Genomic DNA, 26,646 nt, shown 5'->3' on the forward strand with positions numbered 1-26,646 from the left:
CCATGAGGAGATTTTATAACATTATTCGAGCGTATTAAGTTGAAAACTTTGAGGACGTCTTTATGTTTTAGAATCCTTTAACTCATGGTACAAAGGGAGCACATAAACGTCACGCTTTCCTTTCCATACATCACTTCCCGAAGGTCTTTCCTTGACCACACTGACTCCAGGTGTGTGCACCGTAAAAAGGGAGAATAAAGACTGACAAAGAAAACTGATGGAAAAAAGACTGATGGTAAAACTGAAAGGGACCTTACTCCTTTTCCAGATGCTTCCATTCAAAGGTAAGGTTTATATATTCCAGTTGCTATTATATTGGCAACAAGGGGACTCAGCTCCACAGAGAGCAACTTCAGCTGCACAACTGCCATTACAATTTATTGTCCTTTCTTATCCTGCCATTGAAAAAGAAAAGGCTCAAACGTGCCGATCTTCTCAGGAGTGACTGTTCAGAATGAGCTGACCACCGACTGAACCGAGGATAAGTCCTCCATCTGAGCCCTTCCAGGTGGGAGAACGTCCCCTTTTAAGAGCCATTCAAAACAAAGTAAATCAAAGTTTCACATCCCCCAGAGGTCCACTTTCACCGGAGAGTGTGATGAAAAGTTTAACCTAATTTGAAGATAGAATTTTCAAGGGTCATCGTATCATTACACCCCTAAAACACACACACTCATGGCCATGGCTTTCAGAGTGTCTCCATGAAAACATCTGGGAGTCATCTGCTCCACTAAACCAAAGCCCCCCTGTGAACAGGTGCTGTCTGCGTCCATGACCTTATGCTCTTTTTTTTTGACCTTTGACCTCTTGTTATGGGTTGGAAACTCTTTGAACCCTGTGGCACCATCATTGGACACCAACAGTGCCGACTGAACAGCCAAGGTCATTAAACGCTTCACCAACCACACACTGGAAGACTGAAAGGACTTTTAGAAGACTGAAATCTGACGCCTTCTCTCGTTTTGAGACACTTCACTTCAAGTTCTTTCAAAGGCTGGGTGACTTGGAAAGACTGCTGCTTTTATTCTGTTAAAACTATTTTCCATCCTGCTACATTAACAAAGAGAAACTCAAACAATGGAGCAGAAACAGGAGCAGCCTGTGGTCTCGGTGGTTTGTGTTTACTGTGTTGATTGAGGTTAACAGGAAGCCTGGTTAGCTCTGACGCAATCACACAAGCTTACGGTCATAACAGCAAACACCAAAGCATCATTTATTGAGCATAAATTCATAACAAACATTAACTCAAGACAAAAGAGCAGGTCCAGACAGCCCTCTTTGATGTTTAGAGCCAGAATCAGTTCATCATGTTCGAGCACTTTGCAACTTTAGCAAGTAGCAGTAGCAGGAGCTACGTTCTTGTAGTCAGAAACTAGTAATGTGCATGAGGTGGACTCAAAAAAGAAAATGCTGTCACCCTCAACAGTCAACACCAGTCACTTAGACAGCTGATACTTATATTTACATAACATTATAACCTGCTGGTATTGTGTTGTGTTGTACAGGCACCAGAACTCTCCAGGACTGTGATGTTTGTTTGAGTTAAATCCAGAAAATGAAAATAAATTTCCTGTAGGGATGGACAGATTTGACTTTGTATTGTATATCAGTTTGGCAAAAACTGTTGTGATGTTGTGAAAAAGTGATGTTGGGCTGGGCGATCATGGCAAACATCAAATTCATGATTAAATGAACCTTCTACCTTGATTCCACTTAATTCAAGGGATGTGCAATAAGGGATTTTTTCCCGATATCAGAAATGCCAATATTTTACAGCCCATTCAGCCTATTACTGACAACTTTCTCCTATATTGGAAGTAGGGTACAGTATTATGGTTCATACTCTTGTCACATTTGTTATGTATTATTCATTTCTTCTGCAAAATAAGAAAAATACTTAACACTGTGTATTTGTTCATTGCAATTACTTTAAAACAAAATAATACAAAAAGGTAAATCCTACTTAAAATTTGGATGATGCTGAAATAGTCATGACATTACCCACAATCAAGGCAAATTTGGCCAATTTCACAATTGATAGTCTATAAATAACCTCTGTTCACACGAGACATATGAGAAGTTCAATTTTACAGCAATTTAACCCAAATTAAATGTTTAACTCTTTGACAGTAAATGTGCCGTTATGAGTCAGCTTGATGTACCGTACAGACTGCAGCTTAAACTGAAATTAAACTTAAAACAGGAGCCAAATGTGTGACGACTCAACCTGCACTGTGCAAACAAAAAACAGCATACAGCTTGAGTCCCTGATCAGAACTTGAATAAACAGGTGGGCCCCTTCGACACTGGACAATTAAATGTATGTTGGCTGATATATAATATTTCATTCTTAAGCTAATATCAGTCGATACCGATACCGTACCGTTATCATCGTGCATTCCTATTTCATAAATGTCCCACTCTCAACTCAGTTTATTCTGTAATTTTAACTAAAATAAGAATGCACAGATGAACAATTTATTTGTTGAAGCAATGGAACTGATAGCACACATCAGCTAAACTGGGAATATTCCATGGGGGAAAGAATCAAATTTAGAGAGAGTATCACAAAAGGGGGAATAATGGAAATAATTAGACATGCACTGATCGATCCGTGCCGATTTCCTTAATTTTGGGGGATCAGGGATCGGTGATCGGCCTATCCTTACATATGAAACTGATCTTATATACCTCCAGGAAGGTCTGACAACCAGCCAGTGTTGCTTTTTGCTCTGAGACCTTAAACTAAGGACATTTTTTTAGTTGTTTAAGTTAAAACAAAAATTTTATTGTTTCACGGGTATTGTTCAATGGTTTTCAGTAAAATAAGATTGGAACATTGAATGTATTTGCTGTCAGCTATAAAAAATAAAAATCAGTATCAGCAGGTCAGGCTTTTTTAAGGTCTGTGATCAGTGATCGGCCAGAAAAATGTGATCAGTGCACCCCTAGAAATAATAGACATGGCAGTTTTACATTGGTTAGAAGCTTTAATTGTCAGTTTCAATTGTTTCTGGATTATTCGACCAGCCCTACTCGGATGGCAACTTTCACCATGTGTAAGTTTTATTCCTTGGATTGGATTGGATCAGTTTTGATATTGGCAGATACCAAAGCTCAGGTATCTCTATTGGTATCCATACTTAAAAAGTTGGATCAGTGCCTCCCAAAAAGAGGTTACCTCCCAAAAACCAAAATCCAGAGGTTTCTTCAAGACACATGACAAATATGACATGTAGAAGACATGAGCTCACCTAAACTCCACTGACACTGTCGGGATGATTTCTCGACATTGAAAATTGCCTCCAACAATTAAATTGTTATCTTTTTAGTTGAGGTCTTCATAACAGTGAGGGTCCAGTGATTGATTACTTCCACACACAGAAAATGCTCACTTTAAATGACCCAACTCTTGTTTTTTTTTATCATCAACGATTGACCCACAGATTCTAAGACGGAGAATAAATCAACAAAACACAGCTGTAGTTGAGGAAAGGCATTATGCTGTGACAGCAAAAGTAAAAATTACCAAACCTTTGAAGTGACGGGACAAAAAAAGCTCCATCTCCTCTCAAAAGATTTTATCACAAACCAAAGGAAGTGGATTTCCTAAAAATAGCTCCTTATTTTATTCCCAAAGCCTTTAGTCTGGCTTGACCATAATGGGTCCAACCAACCCAGTCAAAACCACAGCAGTGCTGCTGAAAAATAAAATTACAAGCTGCCATGTTTTGACCTTTTTCCTTTTAATTCCTTTCTTTCTCTTTCTTGGGAGATGTCATGTTTGGCTGGGTGTTGAACTGCTCTTCTCTGCTTTAGGAGCTCCATGGGTGACAGAATGATAACAAACATTTCCTGTTTATCTCCACACAGCAGGTCAGAGTGGTCTGCAGTGAACCACTGCTCATTTCAACACAAATCCAGAATGTATCGCCTCTGTGTTGAAGAAAACAGTTATGATTTACTATTAAGACGAGGAAAACAGTAGCACTGTGGATAAAAACAGAAGGTCTCAGCAGAGACAGCTCATCGTGAAACCACCAGCTTCATAAAAACACCATCCTGCCAGAAATGTATCCAGATTCCTTCCTACGACCATGTGGAAGAAACATGCAGAGCCAAATAACAGCCGACCTTTGACCCCACAGCATCGCTCAAGCACACGTGCCTCATGTTCCACCCAACCACACGGAGAGCTTTTCTGGCCAGCTGCCTTTTATACGGTGGGAAGGGTCAGACATGTTGTTACGCTGATTTACTACCCTCCTCAGTGAGGAGCTCTCTGCCACATCCTGCTCTCCAGCTGAGACGAGCTCCTGAGCGGTTACTACACAGAGTCTTCAGTGACCTCATGCTGGATTATCACATGGATTACGCTGCTGTTTGCTGGGTCAACACGTTCTTTTAGTGGTTTAGAGGAACATACTGAGGGAAACGGTCCTTGATATGAATAGCTTCAGGGACTTCCCGGCTGTTTGGGTTGATAAGCAGAAGTCAGCTGTAGAAACATCTCGGCTACACCTTTGAGAATAATTTGAGGATCACTTTCTGGGCCACTGTATGATCTTACACAAAGATTAAAGTGTACCACCCGCTTACTTCTAAGCCAGGGCAGCCAAAAATATGTCAACTTGCTGTAGTCAAAGAAAAATATTTGCTTAGCTTTGCCCAAAGGTTCAACTGACTCATTTGGAGAAGGAGCAATGCAATAACTTCTGAACCACTACAAGTGAGAGTCCAATGACTCACTGACACTGTTGACACAAATAAATAACAGAATTATGCCAACAATTTAACTGACAACAAATATTTGGTTGCATCATCACACATATTCATCATGCTGTGACAAGACGTTAGATTGTTCTGTGGAGTTAAACTGCTGAGGAGTGAGACATCTTGCGTCAATAAAATCTCTGCTAAGAGTTGGGCATGTGCAACAGTAACAAACAGAGTAAACTGATCAGAGTGAGACATTTGTCTTCTAATCTGTCTCTGCTGTGAGTCAAAAGTGCTGAATAGGTACCAGGAAGGCAGAGGAAATAAACATCAGTACATCACTCTGTTGTGCTTTATTTACACCAAAAGCAAATAAATGTTTTTCAAGAGACTTACAACAGGAGAAAGCAAAAATGTTTAGAAACAGACAAAAAGAGGTAAATACTTGAAGAAATGGATTTCGAAGTTGGTTAAAAAAAAGAGCAATAGATGTGATTGGATTTAAATGACAATAATTAAAATTGTGTGTTAAGACTTTAAAAGAGTGATGTAAAAAATTTTAACGTTAAAACAAAAAAAAAGTCATTAAATATTTACTGTTTTATTTGATTAGGAAATTATTGGTTTTAATCAATCACTCGTCAACTTTTAAAATAGTTATTTTCTGCTCTAAAACCAGGTGTTCAAAAAAGACCATTACTAACTGACATAGCTTGTTCCCCTCTGCTGTTTGTCAACCATCAAACACACCCTTCAATCGCTCTAATCCTCTCATCACACATATATTTCACTTTGTTGTAGCTTCACTGACGCTAACAGGATCTCAGCAGCAGATCTGAAAAGACACAAAAGCTCAAACTTACAGGTCTAAAAGCTAAATGTGAGATTATAATATGCTGTGACTGTATGAAGCACCTGTGTCCCCTAAAAGAGCAACAGAGAGGCTCAATAAGCCGTTTTGAGAATAAGCTGGTCTATCACTGCTGTGTGCAGGAGACACAGTGTAAATACATAAAGCACCATGCTGTGCAGGGGGAGCAGAGGTAGGGGGAGCTTTGCTGAGGGGGCTCATTGTGCACAGATTACCCACAAGAAGGGAAAACGATGCTGTTGATTAAAACCAGCTGAGCCCGGGGCAGGCTCCTGGAGCTGGCCTGGAAGACACACACCCAGCACCACGTGCCACTGAAATCCATCTGGCTTCTCAATGACACCCACTGACAAGCCAGTTCTGCACGCTTGTTCTTTTTGCTGCTAAAACTGTACACATACACACACCCACACACCCACAACGCTTGTGAAATCGAGCTAACAAACACGACTCCTTTCTTAGAATGGAGTTCTAGCTGAGCAACGCTGGGGCACATCAAAAGCACTCTGGCCACTTTGCTCCTACAAACACAGGGACAGGTTTGTAACTCTGGGCTAAATCAGGACTCCTACATGATTAAACTTTAAGACCAAAGCCTGACCCGGTTCGGATCTAATGTCAGATTCAAGGACCGTCAAAAACAGCATGTTCAGATTGTAGTAAAGAGTGCTGAGATGAGGAAAGCTTAAGTCAAATCTGCTTTTTCTTTCTGCATAAACAGAACATAAGAGGATGAACGCCTTTGGAAAGAGTTATAAAAAACTACCACTATCCCAATATGCATCCTTTTCTTCTCTCACTCTGCAGCGTGCTTTGTACTCTGAGTCTTTGAGAGAAGCCATTTCAGAAACCATTTCCCTCAGAAAGCAAGATGCAATAAACTGAAAGTGGTTACAACCAACACATTCACTGAAGTAAAACAGAAATATTAATACAAGCAGCTTCTCTTTAAGCACGATGACACCTCATTAGCATTTTATTTTTAGCTCACTTTTCTGTTTGAGCTACTCATGAAGTAACATCTGAATGCTCAATTCCTCAACTATTTCTTTTACTGATTTCTCTAAAAACCAGTCTCACAGTGTGCCATCATTACAGAATAATAAAATCAAACCTCATCTGTCCCTCGATTGTCTCTTGAGACCTGATGATCAGTGGTCAGTTTCCAGCAGTGCTGCGTAAACATCAGAAAACTCTGCTTCTGGCCTGGGAAAATGTTCTCCATTAGGGGGCAATATGAGCAAAATATGTCAGGAAGTTTTTTATAACAGGCTCAGGATCTGGATTTTATCAGATGTTTTTCATATACAGACGATTTTGACCTGGAAACAACATTTATTTCTGATTCACTCTTTGTTTTGCACCATTTCATAACTTTGATCTAGTCTTTTGTCCTTTAATGTGTTTTTTAACTCACATTTTCACATCATGATAGATATTTGTTGGTTTATCATTTGTTGGTCATGGACACCAATTTTTTTGTGGATTAAGTGATATTTTTGCTACTTTTTCTCCTGTGTTTGTCTGGAGATCCTACATGTAACCATGGCTGCATTGTTTACATGTGAACTCAACTTTTAGCAGCCTGTAGCATGTCAATGCTAACTGGTGTAAGGCCGGATGTTTCCCACGAGGTGAGAAGAAGGAGGTGAGGACGACGTGCTGGTTCTCAGGTGTGAGCTATGAAGTGATGACATGGACCTGTCCTTCCATCCATTGTTATTGGGAACGTAAGATCTATCCCTAATAAGATGGACAAGCTAGCTGTGCTAACCCAGCAACAGAGGGAATACCAGAGGGCAGAGTAGCATCATGCTATTCACAGACATGGCTAACAGATCTAACACCAGACACCAACACCACATTGGAAGAGTTTCATCTGCTGTGAGCAGACAGGATCTAGGAGACAGAGACTGAACAGACTGCTGAAGAAGCTCAGTCCTAGACCCTGTGGAGGTGGAGACTGGCTGAACTGGACAGTGATGGACAATCTGTCATCATCTATTTTCTTGTGGACCTTTTTTCACTTTCTATACACTTTCTTACTTTTGTTTTCTTGATTGCTGCTGTGACTCAATTTCATTGTACTTGTTACAATGACAAAGTTCTATTCTATTATATTCCATTCTATTCTATTCTATTCTATTCTATTCTATTCTATTCTATTCTATATACTAATTCAAAGATGTCAACTGTTAGAGTTGTTTAGTTTCTGCAGAATTTAAGGAGTTTAGCCTTAAACAAGTAGCCGATGTACAGCACAGATGTAGTTTGGTGAGATGTTACTGGATAAGCTTTGGTTAAGTTTGTGACCTTGAAAGAAAATGTAAATCTACACAGAATATTTCAACACCATAAGTAAAACACTGTAAGATGAAAGCCAAGGGTCGTATGAAAATAGACCTCAGGCCACATTTGGCCCCTGAGCCCATCCTAAATGGTGACTGCAAAAGCAGAAAAACAAATTTGCAGCTCCCAGACCAACATAGTGGTAAATTCAGAGTCAGAAAAGTGTTTCAAAGAGTTGGTGGAAACAAGAAACAGAAGCAGAAAATTGAATATTGGAACAAGATTTGCAATAACAAGATCATCCAAGGGGCAAAATCTACTGCACTGCAAAACCACAGAGGTTCAAATTAGGTTTGGTCATTACAAAGACGCGTTTCCTGGCATTTACCAACATAAATGAGTTCAAATCTTGGGCTAACATTTGTTCCCAAGGAGTCAAAGTAAGAGGCTATCAGGGAAGGACTTCAAATAGAAAGATATTTTTTATCATCATTGTTGTGGATCTAATCGTCGAGATGCAGATTTTCTCAGATAAGGTGTTTGTGATTTGCCGGGCTGTGTTTGGCAGAATAAGCAAGGAACATGCATTGAACTTTTTACTTAGCATCTACATTTTTCATATTAAATTATCAGAAGTAGAGGTCACCCAGGAACTCTGCTCTATAACCGCAGTCAGGTGAGGCATCCAATAAGCAGAGTCACAGCTATGATTGTTTAGTATCTGTATACTGTATACATTAAATGCAGATGTCTTCAGCCTCATGCTTTAAAAATGTAGTGTTGAAGAAAAGTGCGTGCAGGTCACATTTGAAGAAAACTTCACACAATGACTATTTGTCTCGCTTGTCGTCCTCCACAGGATGAAAAGCTGCTCCAGGGGAAAACCTTGACCACTTCAGTCCAGATCTGGGTTAATCACATCTGCTCTCGCTGCGTACAATCAACACACATTGTTCCTATTACACGCTATTTAAGTTAAACGGTCAGGTTGGGTCTCGACTCGCTGTCCCATTGCATGCTGCTACAAAAATGTGGGTCAGCATTTTCTCCCCCTGCAGCTTTTCCTCTCCTTGAACCTTAGTTTCCTTCACAGAACAATGAGTCTGCCTTTTTTGTCGCTCTGAGACGGTGAGACTGCAGAGGGAACTGGCATTATTATGACCACAACGGTCTCTGTGGTACACGCAGACGGTCAGCACGGCTGCCCTCTGAGATGTATGAGGTGATACGATGGAGAACTCAGTGACCTCGCATGAAAGCCTCACCTCCTGTAAGAACAGTTTCAATAAACATGAGCATCGATTGCCGGGACTGATGAAAGGAACAGGGAGCAGAACAATGACAGTGCAAGAAAAACCAAATGTACCCTCTTCTTCCGTCAGCAGTCTCTTCTTTGAGAGGTCTGTGTTCCTCAGAGGCCAAAAAGCTAACTCAGCTCTGACCTATAGTTCGACTTTTACTGGAGACGAGGTGTCGGATGTTGGCTTAAAAATATCCGACATTAAAATAACTGAGAGTTGATGTACACTGCATGTAAAGTTTTTCCGTTGCAGCAAACCTAAGTCAGGGACATGTTCTGCACACCGCTGACCAGAGGCCAAGAGCTGCAGGCAGATTTATGGCCAGCGTCTGTTTTAATACTTTGTAATCTGTGTTCTTAGTGAATGTGTGTGTTTAAATGTCCCAGCATACACAAATGAAACCCAGCAGGGCTTCTTCCTCTTCCATTCTGCTCCAGCAGATCTCTTTCCTCTTCCTCGAGCTCGTGGATGGAATTTCAGGAAGTCAGGGTATTGACGGGCAGGTCCTGTGAAAGTATGTTCATTCATGTGTGCTGGACATGAATGTACGGATGTGTTCTCACTCAGCAGTGATTTCTAAACCGTGATTAATGGGTTACTCAGACATCTTTGAAAATGCAATGAGACATTCATCACGTTCCGGTGTTAACCAACACACCTCACTCTGCTAACCTGAAAAACACGCTGGCTTTCTTAGCTTCAGGAATCAGTGTTCCAGTATCAGTCATGCACACACAGGGAAGTGGTGTTAAATCCACTGCCACAGATACATAGATAAACAGTCCATTAGGGCTAACTTTAATGGATGCTGTTATTTGATGTTTTACAGAACAGATTCATTAAATCATCAAGAGCTTGAGATTAACAACCTATGGCTGGCTCTCAGTCGTGTTAACTAGGGATGCACAGATACTGATCCTGGTATTGGGTATTGGTGCCAAAGCTGGATCAGTATCAGCGGGAAGGGGCCGATCTGGGAGACCACGAGTGCCTTTTTTTTTTTTTTACTGTTTCTTATAGCTACTTGATTTGGAAATTTTACCTCTGATGCACTTTTTTGTTTTTTAACTGCATTACCAGACCACAGGGCCTAAAAGTTCAACACTGAATAGTAATTTCTGTACATTCTGAAGAATTGTTTTGCTGTAAACATTTAAATATTTCATAGTTTAAATAAATATCAACTTTAGTAATTCCATATACTCATTTTTGCCTTTTACCCAAAACATTACAAGTCTTATCCCACAGTTAGGCGTGAAGGTTATTTTCTATTACTGGTATTAGATCAGTATCTGTCCATACCCAAAGCCCAGGTATCACCATCTGAATCAGAAAAGTTGGATTGGTGCATCTCTAGTATTAACAAGAGTAAATACTAGGGATGTTCAATACCACTTTTTTTGCAGACCAATACCGGTTCAAGTACTCCCTCTTGAGTACACACCGATACCGAGTACCAGCACTACTAGAAAATTTGAATTAACTATGACCAATCATTATGATCAAAGACAGCACAGTAACTCTGCCATTAAGTCCAAATAAAACAAATAACTCTTTCTGAGTTTAGATTTTTTTTGATAAATATTAAAAAATAATAATATTAAAAGTGCACAATAAAACTACCAACTGTCAGAGTTAAGGTATTCTTTAAAGTAAACTAAAGTGCAAAATAAAACAGTTTAATGGATAACTCTCCCTAGTTCATTCATGTTGTCTTATGCTGTGTTAAACCGCAGCATTAAGCAGCATCTAGTGGCGAGGAGGACTTGCTCGACTTAAGATTTTCTTGCCTAGAGTATCTGCTGCTGGTATCTGCAGCCTTCACGAGTACTGATACCTTAAAAAAAAGGCTGGAATCCTGGTATCACTACTCGCCCATCCCTAGTAAATACTAAGATGAATGAATAAAATATAAACTGTTATGTCTTTTCAATGTTTTTCACACTGCGTAAATATCTGAGCAGCAGCCCTACAAAAATTGTCACTCAATAAGTTTACTTCAACATCCCTTCTTTTTATCTCCCCATGATTATATACAGCATCAGTATTTTCCCTACCCCTGTACTCTTACATGCAGTGACTGACACATGCTCAACAGAGACAAGAGATAGAGGTGATTGTCATTCACAACACAAAGATAAACACACAGCAAGTGTGGTCAATATATACATGAAGGAGTCTAAAAAGTCATCAGATAGAATAGAGTTTAGCTCCTTATTGTTCAACTCTATTGGGCCGTTAAATATGACATTTCACGTTCAATATCACTTTTTCATACAGATGAAACAACAATGCTGTGCAGCTGCAGATGTCATCCTGAAATTTCTTAGATTGTTGACAAATGTTAGACAAATGTTTCACTAATGTGTCAAAAGATCAAACATATCTATGACATTATACTATGGAAATGAAGAAATGGAGTGTTGTTGAACTCAGAAAGCAGTTAAACTGAATGTGTAACATGATCTGGGTTGAGATGAGTGATGAAGAAAGCTGAACTGAGTGATGTTTTTGATGTTGATTAAAAAAGGATCAAAACTGATGGTAGACTATAAATGGGAGACTAATTTTTGTCTGTTGGATAAAAGATTTTAGATTGCTTGACTCTGGGGTCATAAAATAAGCTTTCACCTCTTCCGATTTCATGAATCTCCCAGAGAACAGCACTGTAAAGGTACCTACTGCTTCATCACCTGAAGGTTTGGGCCATTGATCAAGCTGGCATTTGAGAACAATGAGGACAGAGAGTTTTTCCTCTGAATAAATCTTTTTTTTTTCTTTTAATATTTTCTACCCAAGAGTTGAAAAGAAGCCTGGGCTATGTAAACTCCAAAAAGAGGTTGTAAATCCCTGGCTCCAAAGATGGAAAAGAGACCGGATAGAAAAGTAAGGTTTCCGTTTTCTTATGTGGCTCCAGATGTTCCCTGCTGAGGACGGAGTGAGCAACGACCAGGGGAGTGAGAGATAAAAAATGTTGAAGATTTCCTGCCTCACAGCGCTGTGTTCTCCATGCATCAGATGGGTTTTTTACTGCAACTTGTTGTCAAGACAACCTGGCAGGAGGTTTGGATTCAGGGAGGAGAGGAGGAGGTAGTTTAAACAGGTGAGGAGCAACTTTTAGTGTTTCCTCATAAACCTTTATGCCAACTACCCTCTGAAATGACAACTTTTAAATCTGTTGTTCTGATCTGTGCCAGCTTCGTATCCCAATCAGTCTGGTTCTTAATTGTGCATTTAAAGGACTCTGTCAGTCAGCACAGCAGGAGGCAGGTTGGGGGCGGGCTGACAGAAACGTCTGTATGGGCAGATATTACAGCACTGACGTCTGCGCCAAGGGTCTGGTCTATCCGCCTAATACCTCTAATCCACCCCCCGCCGCTCGCGTCAATCCCACTGGATGTGGTCAAGGGCACGGTTACAGTGCCCCCGTGCTCCTGACCCCTCTTCACCTCCTTCTCCCTCTCTGATAAATCACCATATCTTTCAAAGTCCTCACGCTACATGGTCCAGCTAATCCCTGCGGCTGCTGGACAATGTGAAGGTGGGGGTGACGGGGGAGGAGGGGGAGGAGGAGGGGTGTGATAATGGACTTTAAAAAAGCCATTTTCTAGATGGATCACTGCCTGAGGATATATTATGAGCCCTGATGCTACATGAAAATGGGCAGCCATCTCTGCTGCTGAGAGACAGAGTGATGAGGGTGAGGAGAGATATTAGACTGTGGAAGCTTTAAAGGGCTATTCTGGTATTTTTTAACCTAGCACCTTTATTTATTTATTTGTTCTAAGTTTTGGACTTGGTTTTGTTGGTTACTTCAGCAAGCATATAGCCACAAAACAGGCAGTAATTTATAGCCCAACGAGTTCAGGACTTATATCACATTGGTTTACAAAGGTTCCCTATGACTCTTACAAGCCACCACACTCATTAAAAGATGCTGTGAGGAGGATCTGATTTAATTGGACTGCCTCGCCACCTTCTGGCCTCAAGTCTCACGCACACTGTCAAAAAGATGTGACTTTTAACCAGGCGTGTGTTTGTTTTGGGACTAATTTTCTTTGTTCAATACAACTTTTTACCAGATACAACGCAACGAGGTAAGGTATTTATCAGTACAGTTACACAGCGCTGTTGTTTGAAACATGACAATAAACAAACGTTTTGAGTTTGTACCGTAGTTTAGTAGCCAGCTATATGTAGCGCTACTAGCAGCCCAATGCTGGGAGACATGTCCATAATGTGTAACTCTCTCTTCATTTTATTGATAGACTCTCAAGTTTGAACAGACCACTGCAGAATAACTGCTGACTGTGGGTTGGAATGAACATTGGCACAAACAGCTTAGCCCTTTTAGCCTTTAGCTCAGGCTGTATCTATCTCCTTTTTATCTTTCTTCTTCTCTTCTGTCCTTTTTCTGTCTTACAGTTAGACTCCTGTGTCCATCATCACTACAAAATTAATCCAAGAAATTGTTTTCATCAGAGAAAAACACAGGAAAAAAAAGCTACAAAGTGGCATTTCGAAATAACCCATAGTGGTGCCGATAATGTCATGCTACAGTGTGAATTTTATTTGACTTTGTGAATCTAGAAGGGACACTTTTTCAAGATTAATTTTTAACTCCTCACAGCCACTTTAAAAGCACTGTGAGGACTCTCTGTTTCATGCTGAGTGCAGTGACACCTTTGGCTAGAGTCAACTTTTGGTCTATGTGCTGTAAATGGATTCATCTTCTTCTGGGAAAATCCAACCCACTCATGGATAATGAGAAATAAATTTCAGAAATATCTAACTCTGTCGCTAATAATTTCATTTGAAACTGCTTCATTTTAAATAACTCTCTTTAATGCAGAGCATCCACTCACTGGCATCCAGTGGAGAGAAGTCAGTTGATGATCACACCAGCGAAGAACTTCATATATGCAGTGATTACACCACAATAACAAACTAATAAGTAGATGGGAGGACCAGGAGGAGCCTGCATCAGACACCATCTGATAAGGTCAGAGATGGTGCCTGAAATGCAAAAGAAGCTCAACACAGCTTCATTTATTTCAACCTCACAAGTGCACAAACAAGTTTTCCTGGACTCATAAACACGTGTAAATAAACCCTCATGGTCACAATGCTCATAGATACAGAAAGCACCAAAAATAACCTCCTCTCTGTGGTTGCTAGGACATGGCTGGGTCATTTGAGTTTCCCCCTCTGGCTCCTGTGGTTTGTTTACCCCCACACTTCCTGAATGCTGATGGCAGATAGTCTCCTGGTTTATACAAGTGAAGAGAGAAGAAAAACAGCCCACTGCTTCGAGAGGCTGCTGCATGAGGAAGAACCAAGAGGAGGAGGGGGGTTGTTCCCAGTAACCAAGGGAACGGCACCAAGGGGTCACCTGATGTCCACATGAGGTGTTCATCTGGAGTTGTGGCGTGGATAACAGATGAGGGGGACAACTTCTCTGATAGGCTTCCTTAGCGGAGAGAAGACTCAGAATCTGCGTGAGAGCCTGTTTCACATCAGTATTTATTAAAAAGACAGGATCCAGATCACGCCTCATTTCATGTGACAGTGGGTTGAGGTAGGTCAGGAGACAAAGCACTGCAGGTGAGTGTAAATATAACAGAAGTAACGGGTGGAAGGGATGGCCTGGTAGGGCTCACGCTCGAAGGAGAACACCCACCGATGCTAAATCTAGGATAAAGACACAATTTATAAAGCTGCACAAATAAACGCCTCGCCTTTCAACGCTCCATTTGAAGTGCACTGCCAGTGCAAAAAACCTGCATCAAGATCACTCTGCCTCTCTGGAGAGATAAAAGCAAAAAGGCCTCATTTCAACAAGCCTCTCCTGAGACAGACCTCTATTCATACGGCCTCTGAATGCTTTAGTTGTTGCCAACCACGCGGTTTGTCACTTGGCGAATGGGAGTTTTTGAAAAGAGCTTGCTGGGGATGAAGGATCCATGGCTCAGGTCCACTGTCCGATTTGTGTTTGTTTAGTTACTCCATAGCAAAAAGGACAGAGCCATTTGTTATCATTCTCTGATCCTGAACTGCATCTGCTCATCTGTGTCAAAGCTCAAGCTCAGGGAGATGCAGTTAGTTCAGATGATGCATTACAGACCCAGAGAGAGTCTGAAGGAAACAGTAAAAGTGCCCGTCACAGCTTTCCGTTCTACTTAAGAGCTTTGAAGTGAACCATAAAGTCATTACATGATTGGAAAGAAATGCATGGGAAGATAAAGGAGCCAAATTTAGTAATCCAAAAGTCTTAGAAAGAGCTATGACACTGAGCGTATAAAATGTTTTACTGTTTGGCCTTTGGTTTGAAACATGTGAGATCACCAGGGAGAGTTTGTGTAACACTGAATGTTCAGACCCATATTTCTTCTTCAGGACTCAGTTCATGCTTACATGGCCTCCAAACACCACAGGTGAAGATAGGAGAAGATTATTATGATTGAAGACTCATAGGGAAAACGAGATAGGTGAAATCTACGTCTTAAATCTTAGTTAGGTCCTACAGCTGTAAAGCACAGGGATAAAACCCATTTGTCAAAGCAGTACAGTGAGTTACAGTGGCTTCAGCTGAGCAGAGAGAGGATGAAGGAGGCTTGTTTAGCCTCCTTTAGAGGCCTGTCATCATTTTTGTGAAGACAAAGGTTCTCTGTATGTTGGTCAGACTCAATAACATGGGAGGAGCTTTAAGTCTGAGAAGCCAAATCAAGCCAAATCAAGGCTGGAACCAAGAATCATTTCTTTCTGTCAACTAATCATTCGTTTATTTTTTATTTTATTGATTGGTCAATCAATCATGATTATTTTGTGTACAGTTGGACTTTGACCTCTGGCTCAAGAGTGCACACCTCTAAATTCAACCTGTGTAACTCAGCCAATGGTGAAGCATGTTGACGTCATTTCTCCTTCCTTTTGATGTCAAATAATTAATCAGATGACTCAGCAAATCACATACTTCTTACATGTAAATTTTTCAATTATTGTTAGTTGCCTTAAACACAAACTGGTCAATAATCAAACATTAAACTTCTACAAGGTATTAACCCTTTAGACGCCATAGATCTTGTTCAATAAGAAAGTTAAGCAGTGAATTTGTACACTTTAAAATATGTTTTAAGTTTTTACAGAGAGAACTACTCACATATAAATTTGATAAGGAAATATTTGAATATTAGAGATTTAAATATTTTTTCCTACAGCACCTCATATCAACATCTGTTGACTGTGGTTTCCTGGTTTCCATTGCATTTACTCCAAGTTAGGTGCTTGCCTCTCATTTGTCGGCTCTGTGACATGTGAGCAGGTAACAAGGAAGTGCAGGAGTTTGACGCAAGTTTGTCAAAATTGTCTACAACAGAGAACAAAGACGGCGAGATTAACCTTTTTTTCTAAATGCCAGGAGCTGTCAGACAGTCCAAGAGGGAATTGCAGAGGCTCTGTCAGCGTACAGTGCCATCAGGTCTGCAGAGGTATTTCCTTATTAATAATCCACTTTGCATGAATCCAGTGATCTTTTTCCATAAAAGTATCCAATAACACAGCACCTCATGCCATGAACTGAAGGTTCAGATGAGCTTTTACTGCCTGGTATTTAGGGATGGGTACCGAATTAGGAACTTTTCTAGGTACCGACCAAATTCTGTCAGAAGTACTGGGTATCGATTCACATTAAATCAAAAGGTACCATGTTTAGGTACCTAAACGCATCCTTGTGACTGTAAAGGAGTGGAAGAGTAGGTGATTTTCCATGCTGGACATGAACACAGCATTACAAGGTTATATAATGAAGAATAAATACATTAAATTGCAAAATAACAATGTTTTATTGTTAAACAAATTGATAATTTTTACCACATAAACACAAAAAAGTACTGAAAATTGGTACCGGTTGCCAGGTACCAAGCATCAGTACTGTATCATTTTGAATGTGAAAGGTACCCATCCCTACTGGTATTTGATTTCAGCGTATGACAACAGAAATAAAAACTAAAAATATAAATATCATGACACACCATTGACTCTCAAAATCCCAGGCCAATAAATTTTCAATATTGATAAAATCCATTATGTAGAAGAATAACCTGAAAGCAGTGATAGACAGGGACAGGCCATATCCCACATCTACAGTCCGACACAGAACCAGATCTGATAGGTTTCATCTCAAGTCAATGTGGCATCTCATGCTCAGCTCCAGCAGGTTCAGGACGCCCAGCAGTCACGCAACCATTTACACAAAGCAGATCAAGCTGGACAGGAAATTGTATACTTTCAAAAAATAAAAATAAACATTTCAACTCAAATTGCATTTTATTTGACTATAACAATAAATCCACATCATGAGCAGAGCCAAGGCAGGAGTCATCAGGTTTGAGGTTTTACAGCCCATATTCTTTGACCATTGCTGCGGTGATGTCAGTCATGGCAGTGAACTAAGTAAGATCACAGGGTTAATGTTTTATAACAAGCATACAGTTTACCAGAAAAGGATGATGCACCTCCCATTAACCAATTCCAAATCTGTGCAGTCCCATGACAGACTGTCCAACAGAGGGGAATCCCATTCAACACAAGTCAAGTTAACAGCACCAACATCCAAAATGAAAATGAAAGCAAACTGCTGCCAGCAGCAGCTGAATGCACAGGGAAAGAAGGGGATTTACAATCAAAATATGAAAGCCACAAACATGTTTTAATGAGGCAATTCCCTCTGTCATAATGGCACACTGCACGTGAACCAGAGCAATTCTCATCAAGCAGGCTCAGAGCTATAAACTTCACTTATCTCAGGCTCAAAATCCAACTCTTGAGACCCAGGCATACTCTGCAGGAGCAGCCAAAGTAAACCCACCACAGCCTGGTCCACTCCCAAAACTCTCTTTTACAAATCCATGTCTCCATCTCAGCCAATCATTTACAATGATTCATTGGTGAGGAGAGCTTTTTGCCAGAGCTTCTACATCACAGCCCTGAAAGGCCTGAAGGATCTCATGGACAGAGGACAAATCAGGCTGTTAGGAAAGGGGACAGGTTCTACAAACAGACGGGCGAGGGGCTTAGACTCAGAAGACCTGGATGAGGATTTATACTATCACTTCTATGGGTTGCTGGGAGGAGGAAGGCCTCAGAGAAATGGTTGGGCTCTGACTCCACAAGCATGGAGGACCCCAAGGGAAAAAGCAGCCCAGAGAGCGGAGGACTCTCACGGACAGTGGAGAAATTTTCCCACAATCAAACACACAAACAGAGCCGCACAGGGCAGCAGAGGGGACCCCTGTCCATGGAGGAGACGCAGGGAGGGAGGGAGGGAAAGAGCAGGAAGATCTGACAGTTAGAATAACAGAGGCAAAAGAAGAACATGCTACGCTGTATCTCTTCAGAGGAGGCCCCTCGCGCTGTATGTGCTCTGCAGACAAACACTGTTTAGAAGTGAACACTGTGGTCAAACCTGAACTTCACTTTCATCCAAGAATGCTTGACTCCTCAGTAACCCCCAAAACATTTTAGAAACTCAATAAGCTGGTATGAGCCTCTACCAGATGATTTGGCCAAACCAGCACAGTTCACTGGTAAACGACCTCTTCAAGGTAATCTGTTTTCAGCACAAATTCCATCTGCCAGGCATTCAACAGGGTGTCAGGGCACTGAGGACATCTGGATTGGTAATGTTGAGGCTAATTTAGGACGGATTCCATCCTGGGAAACAAACAATGCATGGTAAAAACCCAAGGACAACAATCTGGGCCCAATGATTTGTCGTAAGTCTGGCAACAAAGATCAAATCGACTCACTTTGCAAACAGAGGAAACTCTGGTTGAAGAGGAACTGGCTGAACTTTGTTTGTTAGGTTTCAAGCAAAACAGAGCCACATGGATCCAGAGAGAAGCTCTCCAAGCTGACAAAATCTCAAACTCAGAATCACAAACTCTTTGTGAGGGGGGCCAGCACGGCAGTTGGACCAGGTCACAGGTCAAAGGTCAGCTTTCCCTGCTATGTGTTGAGTCTATTCACAACAAAAACATGTCTGACCTCTGACACAAAGAGCTGGATCTATATAATGACTGAATTTTGCTCAGTTTCTTGTCTGCAGGTCCTTCAGGCATGCTTCAAAATAAAAGAAGTAATTGTCAGCATCTTGGCTGAGAGAGCCGTGTCGCTTACAGCTTCACTGTCTTTAACAAAAACATCTCTAATCCTCTTGACTGATGTCCTTCTTCCCTGAAAATCTGTAGATCACATCTTGAAAAATGCGGCATGCAATCCTCCTTTTCAGCGGGTCGGCAAAAGTCTTCAAACTTCCTTTTATAGAAGTAACCCCCCGAGCTGGATATCACAGCCATTAAAAATAAGAAGCTGGTATGCAGCAGGGGGAAAAAATAAACATCCACACTGCTCGGTTATCTACACCCAGCTGTGCTGTTTAGGGGCCGATCTTCGGAGATGATGTCAAGCTGGCATTGTGTTACTGTTTAAATAGTGTTCCTATCATTTTGTGAGCCTATTAATTCATTCAGGGAGAGGAATGAAAACTCTACTAAAAGCAGACTGGGAATCAGGCAGACACATGCCTGCTCGTGTCTTTTAGTGGAAGTATTGTGGAAATAAAGAGGACGATGACTGGCCAAATGTAAACACAGACATCATGGGATGATCAAGTTTTTATGGGGGTGTTTATAAAGTGGTTGGTATAAGGGGGCACAAGGTCAGAGTAAAACAGTAACTGAAAAACTGTGAAGAGGATAGATGAGTAGATCTTGAGGTGGTGGAATAATGCTGAAGGGTTTTAAGGAGTACCAGTGAACAAAGGTCGCCTCCAGGTGCAGTGTCTCCAGCTTATTTAAGTGAATCTGAGATGCTGAAGTGAAGGGAAACCTGCAGCCGAGAGGATACAGGGGACTGACGAACTGGAGGTTTGATAAATGATTCCATATGTGCTCCAGATCCCCAGTGAAAGAGCTGCTTTGTGCTGCGAGAGGTAGCACGCGTGCAGGTCCCGAGTGGAGCCCCCTGCCTCCCTCTACCTTCAATCTACTGACAAAACCTATCTGGCCCTTCCTCTGTGGCTCAGGGTAATACGAGCCAAGTGCAGGGGGCGGGAGCACGGTGCTGGAGTCTCAACCTCCAGTCCAGGAGTCTATTTTGACGGGAGCTAATTACCTATGACTGCGTGGAGACAGGGGACTGAAACAACCATTGCTTTGAGTTAGTTGTGTCCAGGGGGGAGTGAAGGAGGGAAGAGGGTGAAGGGACCAAGCAGGGAGAGGTAGGGGGCAGGGAGCTGTCAGGAAGTGAAGACATATTAGGATGTTCTCAACCTCCATTAGCCTCAGTGCTAAATCATTCCTGGTGATAGCAAAATCATTCCTCAAGACATTAAAGAGGTAATCTAACGTGAGCACCTGCTCCCTGTGTGTTTATCTCTGATAGGATTGAAGAAACCAATCATCAGGCTTCACGCTCATTTAATAATGCAAATTGCCACCTTAACTGCACGCTCACCCCCATGGAGGTGAAAAATGATCATGACACCCCGACCTAAATTATTATTTTGTTTTATATCAGAGGTGGAAACATGCATGTCTCACCAGGTGGAAGCACAAGAGCACAAAGACCTAGCTAACATTGTTCATCACTCAGAAATGCAGGAAGAGAAACTGAGGTGAATTTCCTGCATAATTGTTCCACTGCTTATGACATTTTAATTAAATACATGATTGCATAAGTTGATTTTTTTGCATTTGCAGAGAATGTGTGGGTATGTGTGCAAAGACTGACAGGAAATTACACTATAAAGACAGATTGAGGAGGAAGGAAGAGGAGGACAAGAGGTGGTGGGTGACTGCAAAATGTTGTGTTCTGTTTAAAGTGGACGAGACATTTCCTCCACCAACGAAACAATGCATCACATGACCGTCAGTTTTTCCACTGGTAAATAAAAGCATTTTCTATACAAAAAAATAAACAAGACAAACGACAATTTCCTGAATTGACTTGCCAATTCACGTTCAGATCATATCACTGTGCTGCTTCACAGTCGTGCAGCTCTCATCCTGATCAGGTGCCAATAATCCAGTTGTTGTCCTGCCATGGTCCATATCCTTTCTAAACTCTGGCTCGCAATAAGAAATCGACAAAATCTCTACAGATGTAGTAAACAGGAGAGACCACACACGACAGCAAATACTGATAGATGCAAGAGTTGTGTTCTTAATGTGAGAGGAGGGCAACAACCCGACCAAGCAGAACAACAAACACAAACAAATTTGATTGAGAAATCTCTCAAACTTTGCAGACACGACTACATGACTATTGCTAGACGCCTCCCTGTTAGCTATGGCTGCCTTTTGCAGCAGCTCTCTCTACTTTGTCCATTTCTTGTAATTTTTTCGTCTCTTTTTTGTCATCTTTGTATTTGCAGTGGATCATTACTTTGTATGGTTCATTGTTAATCATGGACCCCAAACTTTTTCTGGCCTCAGTGATAAATTTACTACTTTTTTTCTCCTGTGTTTGTCTTGAGATCCTATATGTAACCATGGCTGCATTGTTTACATGTGAACTCAGCTATTAGCAGCCTGTAGCATGTCAATGCTAACTGGTGTAAGGCCTGATGTCTTCCCACAAGGTGAGGAGAAGGAGGTAAGGATGACGTGCTGGTTCTCAGGTGTGAGCTAAGAAGTGGCGACATTGACCTGTCCTCCCATCGTTAGTGGGAACGTAAGATCTATCTCTAATAAGATGGACGAGGTAGCCATGCTAACCCAGCAACAGAGGGAATACCAGAGGGCAGAGTAGCATCATGCTATTCACAGACATGGCTAACGGAGATAATACCAGACACCAACACCACATTGGAAGAGCTTCATCTGCTGTGAGCAGACAGGATCCAGGAGACAGAGACTGAACAGACTGCTGATGAAGCTCAGTCCTGGACCCTGTGGAGGTGGAGACTGGCTGAACTGGACAGTGATGGACAAGCTGTAAGCATCTATTTCCTTATGGACCTTTTTGCACTTTCTATACACTTTCTTACTTTTGTTTTCTTGATTACTTTAATTTTGTTATATGTGTTACAATGGCAATAAAGTTCTGTTCTATTGTATTGTATTGTATTGTATTCTATTCTATTCAGGTATAAAAAGAAGGGCAGACAACAGGCAGGGAGACATGATGACAGTCCACAAAAGGTGTGTTGTTCTGTCCTCAGGTGTCCATCCACTAACAGGATATCAGATATTGAACATGTTCAATACTTGAAATTAGTAAGGCCATGATGTTTTCTTAAGCAGATCCAGGCAAGTAAACACTTGATATACCTCAAAGTGCAAGAAAACTCAACAAAACATCTCTTGGTGGTAGAACTACCTGACTTTTCTATGGAAAAGACTGACCACACTCTCCAAAAAGCTCTCACAGATTGATGCCAGGAGGAAACTTAAACATCTTAGTGCTTCGGGAACTTCTACTATGAGAGTCAAGTGTCTGCTGTGTAAACGTTTTAAGCCTCACCTAATTCAAGATACAGGAAAACATCAATCAGGTGAGTGGTTTCAGCTCCTTCAACATCCAATAAATACACTGTTAATTGCTTTCCTTGACCATCTATGCAAAGTTTCAGGATACTTTTGGTAGGTTTTCACACAGAGCTCAGAGAAGTTTAGGTTAAAAACAATAAAACATGATTATCTCAAATATATTCTCAGGGGGTTCATGAGCACCAGTGACGGAGAACTTGGAGGAGAGGAGAGAAGAGGAGGGGGAGCGTACAGGCAATGCTGTTCTTACAGACACACCACTATAGGATTATACCCCCAAAGCTAATTACTCCCAGACTCCTTCCCTCTGTGCCAGAAGCTCGGCACAGATACAGTGAGCCAGCTGCCTGTCTGGAGCAGAGAGGAGCAGAGGCAGAATACACGGTGATGATCAGTGTTTGTAGCATGATTCAGCAAATATCACATTTAGACAAATGAGCATCAAAATCAATAGCTGATTTTTTTTTTTACAGGAAATGTAATGATAAAAGAAGGACACTTCTTTTTAAATAAAGCAGCAAAATTTGCATAAAATATGCAAAATATCTGAGCAGAAACCCCCTCCTCTCCCTGCACATTCCTCCACCCTGCTTCAGCTCCTGCTCCATCCTGCCTGCCTCACCAGATTCTTACCTTGCGGCTGTGAATGGCACACAAGCAACTGCCAACCAAAACATCTGTCTGTGTTAGACATGAACAAACCTCTGCTCAGCGGCTGGTTGGAAACAATGGACCTGTCTTTTCCCTGCTGGACAGCCTTCACTGTGGCAGAGGAGCTCAGACGAGGCAGACATCAACACCTGGTTACCACACACAGCCACCCTGAGCTGAGTAAGGCTTCCAGTCATCCTTCCGTTGCACACACACACACTCACACACATATAACAGAAGTTCTGTGCTCTTGGTCTAGTCAGCAGGGGGACAACCAGAAGCTCTGCACCTCAGCCTCAGCCCAGTGGCCTTGTTACTCTTGGATCTCAGACCTGTTTTTCTTTCCTCCCTCCCCCTCTGAAAACACACAGGTAGCTGGACATGGATATGCACCATAATCAAAACAGTGGACCTAAAAATACTGTGGCCAAATTGCTGCAACAGCTGCTCTGGCCTGACTTAAGAGTAAACAGACAAGATTCCTGTTTTATGTGTATGATTTTAAAAGCTGAACCTGTGAAAAAGCTTACAGCGCATTAAAAGCTCAGAGATATACAGCTGGCTATAGTGCAGGGCTTTTCAATAAATCCATCCGGCATTGACGTCCATTAACAGAAAGTCTGAGGGCTTCAGTGGGCAGCTTATTGAAGTATGCACATTGCACATTGTTGAGAATTCCTTCAGCGGCCTTACATGGTCAGATCCTGCAAGCCACTTACACCCGACAGGTTAGCATGATTAAAACATAATTTCTCCATCATAATCTGTTCCAATCCTTTCATCCATATTTGTATTTTTCTCTCCTTTGTATGTTTCTGATCTGTGTCCATAAACAGTTAAGGATCACTGTGGCTTACTTAACGCTCCCAAGCAGCACGATCTTGATCCAGTAGGAGGAATGTGGCAGATGCTAAGTACTCCTTAGGCAAAGCTGTGTGGGAGAGGAGGAGGAGGAGGAGGAAGAGGGGGGATGAGTCTTTTGCTCAGCGTGGTGCTGTTGCTTGTTAAAGCCTCAACAACTGACCAAAATGACCCAATGCTACGTCGCTGCCAGATGTTCAGCTCCAGATTCAATAGCTCTTGATGACTTTCCAGCCTATAAACCGCCTTCTCCTGCAGGATTTAAGAGGAATGGATGCCCCCTCGAGTGTGCAAACATTTGCCTCCATGTCCTGATTGCAAATGCAGAATTTTGTGTTGTCTTTAATCCAGGACAAAAAAAGAAAGCACATTAAGATTCATATTTTATCCAATTTCTACTGCCTGGATTCATTTGCTCGTTCATCAATGGACACCTGTTTTCTGTTACAGGGAGAAATATACTGACATGCTGATGAGAAGCTGCAGCCACATTTAGCTCAGAAGAGGAATTACTGCCCACTGCAAGAAGGTTCAACCACCACATGCATTTTGATTCAATATTGAGTCAAAAACTCATTTTATGCAAACGTGCAAACACATTTTGACAAATACAGCTGCTCTTATCCGAGTCAGTTTTCCTTTAATGATGAAATTGAAAAGATGAAGAAGACCCAGTAAAACAGAAGAGTCTTTCACAGTATTTCATTCAAGCAGCTCATGATATGAAGAGACATTTTTTGCAGCATGACTGAGGCAGCAGGCTGTGTGGTGACAGCGCAGCGCCCTCTATGGACGCGCATGGGTACTGCGTGTCTGTCAGGCTTAGCCCAGTGAACGCAGCCGCCTAATATCGAGGTCAAATGCAAAGCACGTACAGTGACGGCTCTCTGCTGTCCATCACTACATCACACATCAACACAAACCACTGATAATAACCAGGGTTTTATCTGTAGGCGGAAAACCCGCTGGGTTCCTCGCTGTCATGCGCAGAGCTGCATATAAATTAACCAAAATGCATCTGATGGCGGTCAACGTGTTACATTTGACGTGAATCAGGCCATTTTGCTGTGATATAAAAAGCAACCAGCGGACTTGCAGGCTTCAAGATCAGGTGCTAGAGCTTAATTGGCACGATTCATGAGAAAAACAGCAGCTTGACAAACACACATTTTCACCTGAAACCACATGACTGGCTCTGTAGCCTTCACATGAAATGAAAACTCGCAGCAAAACGAGAATCCCCTTCATCACAATCCACACCTCTGCCTCTGCCTCCCTCTTTCCAGCCGATGCCTCTCCATGCCTCCACGGCTGCTGGAGGGCTGAGCACCATCACAAGGTAAAGCCCGTACCGCTCACTTCACGCTGAATGACACTGAAATCTTGAGCTTACCTTCCAGCTTCGTCGCGGAGAAACAATGTCAGCTCGGTGTTAATAATCCTTTTCCCCTGTCACCAGGAAAACACGGCCGGATTGTTCCTCACGGTGAAGCTGTTTGGAAAGAGAGCCGATGCCCTGCGCAGGCAGTTCATTCAGCTGAATGATAGTGGAGAGCGAGGAGGACTGACAAGTCGGTCAAAACAGCAGCACCACGCCTCCCCTCTTAAAGCTACCGCATTCTGTCTCTGTCTGACTCACCTTGCGCGCGCGTCTGTGCACGAGAGGTTCACGAGAAGATTCAGAATTTTTATCCCATTTAATTCCAAACACAAGTTTTTATACATTTATAACTGAAAAGCAGAGAGTGAAATGATTCTGCTGAGTATTTGAATGCTGAGGTGCAACACAATGAAAAGCAACAAGGCAGACATCCTCCATGTGCCAGGCATGATGGGAGGCTGAGAACTGTCATATTATGGCAGCAAATGTATCAGAAAAGCTGGACACACACAAGGTTTAATACTGGATCTATATTAGGGCGAATGAAGCCAGCTGGCAGCCACCATGCAGGGGGGGGGGGGGGGGGGGGGGGTGTCGTTCTGGGACACTGGAGCTAAGAGATGCCTCCCCCCACCAAAGGTGTGTAACATGACAAGACACCAAAAGAAGCTGCACCGGTTACTGCTGTCAGAGAGAGCCATGTCATAGGTCATCAGGGGTGTGTAAACTTTTTTTAAGAGAGGGCCACATTTGATTTTGTAAAAATGAAAGAGAGCCAGCAGCTTTTATTTATTTGCTGTACCATCCTTGTTCCATCATTACAGACTGATGAAACCAAACCTCACCTGACCCCCAGTTGTGTCAGTGGTCTGTTTCTGCAGTGCTGCGCCGTAAACATCCGCAAACTCGGCTTCTGACCAGGGAAAATGTTCTCCATTAGGGGGCAGTATGGGGAAATTATGTCAGGACTGTTTTTATGGCCAGATCTGTTTTATTTTATTATTATTTTTTTTTCAGAATTGTTTT

At 41.9% G+C, this 26,646-nt stretch overlaps 1 protein-coding gene across 4 annotated transcripts in view; it reads right to left on the reverse strand.

Moving 5' to 3' along the window:
- The window catches only part of daam2 (dishevelled associated activator of morphogenesis 2), a 155,697-nt gene extending 129,892 nt beyond the window's left edge, over positions 1 to 25,805 (reverse strand). For all 4 annotated transcript variants that reach the window (XM_074692581.1, XM_074692580.1, XM_074692579.1 and 1 more), the window contains exon 1: positions 25,633 to 25,805. The gene's annotated coding sequence lies outside the window, so the exon portion shown is untranslated. The remainder of the gene's footprint in view (positions 1 to 25,632) is intronic.
- Positions 25,806 to 26,646: the final 841 nt, after the last annotated feature.

The sequence above is a fragment of the Halichoeres trimaculatus genome, unplaced genomic scaffold (assembly GCF_033239565.1).
Source record: "Halichoeres trimaculatus isolate MK-OKI-2021-1 unplaced genomic scaffold, fHalTri1.1 fHalTri1_scaffold_17, whole genome shotgun sequence".
Classification (NCBI taxonomy): domain Eukaryota; kingdom Metazoa; phylum Chordata; class Actinopteri; order Labriformes; family Labridae; genus Halichoeres; species Halichoeres trimaculatus.